The following is a 2,500-nucleotide window of genomic DNA, read 5'->3' as shown; positions in this document are numbered from 1 at the left end:
TCGGAAGAAAAATATTTATGATAACAGATGTTTTAAGGAAAAGCTGGATGACATGGCACTTAAGGAGCCAGAGTAAAAGGGCTGAATATTCATGACTGGAGAGGGAAATTTCCATATTAAACATAGGAATGTGTATGAGGATCACGTAATATATGAAACTGTTGTATGAGAAATTTTAGGTTTAATGGGATATGCTATAGGTGGATTACAAGAACATAGATATACAATGTGACTGGTGTTGGAGATATTTGGTGATGAATGACTGGACATTTTTGAGATGACTGGAATGCAGTGTTTTACTACATCGATGGGCAAAGAGCGAATCCAAACATAACGGGTGATCATGGTGTAACCTTATGTGACAAGAAAACAGGTAATAAATGTACTTTATGTATAATGAGATTATAAGCACAACTAACATATATTTTCAGTAATTAGTGGTTTATACTGAAAGAAATTGACTGTTTTGAATAACTTCAATACATATTTGTTATACCCTTTAGTTTACATTAACTTCCTTTTTTTTTTACTATTTTAAAACTTCAGTACAGATATATATATATATATATATATATCTATATATATATATATATATATATACATATATATATATATAATATATAGAGAGGATAGAGAGAGAGAGAGAGAGTGAGAGAGAGAGCGAGAGAGAGAGAGAGAGAGAGAGAGAGAGAGAGAGAGAGAGAGAGAGAGATTATAAATAGTTATACAGGTGCTACTTTTTGCACAGTCGACATAAAAATGAAACGTGAATAATTTTGTAATACAAATTTCGCTGTTATTATGTTTTAAGGTGCTATTTCTGTTTATTCAAAGTTCCTGTACACATTTTTAAACATGGCAAAAGGATTTTTTTTTTCAGAATTCAAACAAATCCATGTAATCAAAATACGCCAGAGTAGATAAACCATTTGATAGATGGTTTGTCTACTCTGTCTCATTTTGAAAACTACTGAAAGCGGTATCAATATTTACCGTAACGTCCGAAAAGACAGAAACGGCTCACGAAACAACCGAAACGACCCTAGATATGTTTGTTTTATAATTATAAACTTGTTCAGATACTGTGTATTAACAGATAAAACAATATTTGTCTGGCCCAAATATTTAGATTCATTGCCCACCTAATTATTAACTCATCAGATAAGAGGGTGGACAGGTGGGACAGGCACATGTCATAATCTCCAAATTGGATGTTCTTTAGTACTGACACGCTCGACGGCTGGATATTTATACACTGTTGTTGTGACAAAAAGTTCTCATACATTGAGGGTTCTGTCTATAACGACTGAGCACGTTTGGTGTCTGCAATTTGTTGTTAGATGTATATTATCATAGAAGGAATTTATTTGTCACGTGTATCACTCACTGTACAAAGGCATGTGAGTGCACTAAATTATCTATTTGCTGAATCTGATCAACAAAGTTATTAGAATGACCAGGCAGCTCTCTCTTTTACGTTCGGTACTTCACATTGTGTATTTGTTACATGTTAGTTGGGGCACTGAGAAGGATGTTTTCCAGGATCAGTTTGGTATATACTGAACGTGGCTGGTCTGTTTTAACTGCTTCTCCAATGTGTTCTAAGACAGTCCCTGGAGTTCGCACGTACTCAACACCACAGTCCTTCGAATTCCCATGTGCTGGCCGACTAGATGTAGGAAAAGTTCCTAAATATTCGACAACAATATAAGGCTGAATTGCCGAGTTCGGATTCAGACACTGCATTATTTATTTATTTATTTATTTATTTATTTATTTATTTATTTATTTATTTGTATATTTATTTATTTATTTATCGAAACAGTTAACAATTAGGTGGGCAATAAATTAACTAAAGATCTGGGCCAGACAAAAATTGTTTTTCTGTTAATACACAGTAATTAAACAAGTTTACAATTATAAAGCAAACACATCTAGGGACGTTTCGGTCTTTTCGGTCGTTTCGGTAAATAATGAGACCCACTGAAATTAGTTCATTTCAGAAAACTTGTAGCATCAGTACCAAATGCTCTTTCTGGCTTACATATGATGGGCCCACATATGATAGCCAAGAGATAAAAGCACAAGGTGAAAAATATGATAATCGATGACGAATTTGCTTTGTGAATATGTAGACAAGGGTGAGAAACATCTTAAATCAAGCGTATTTTTGAAGTCGAAATGACACAAATATAAAGAGAACTTTGCTCTTACATCGAGAGACCCTCAGTTCCGAATATGAAGAATTATCAGATTATAGCATGGTGGTCTATTACTTCAGCGTATAAATGCATGTAGTTGTCAACGGGCCAGACGTTCTACACTACTCGAAATGAACCCATGCCGCTAAGTAGTGACAGCTCTTTGGTAATCAATCAATCAATCAAAGAGACTGCAGGGAACTGTCGGTTTAACATAGATCACCCGATGGCCAAACTCCTGCTTATTAGTCGCTTGTGCCTGCTTTTGATACTAAATACGTGGCTCGTAAATGATCTTG

The sequence above is a fragment of the Macrobrachium nipponense genome, chromosome 9 (assembly GCF_015104395.2).
Source record: "Macrobrachium nipponense isolate FS-2020 chromosome 9, ASM1510439v2, whole genome shotgun sequence".
Lineage (NCBI taxonomy): Eukaryota > Metazoa > Arthropoda > Malacostraca > Decapoda > Palaemonidae > Macrobrachium > Macrobrachium nipponense.
This window is presented reverse-complemented; position numbering follows the sequence as displayed.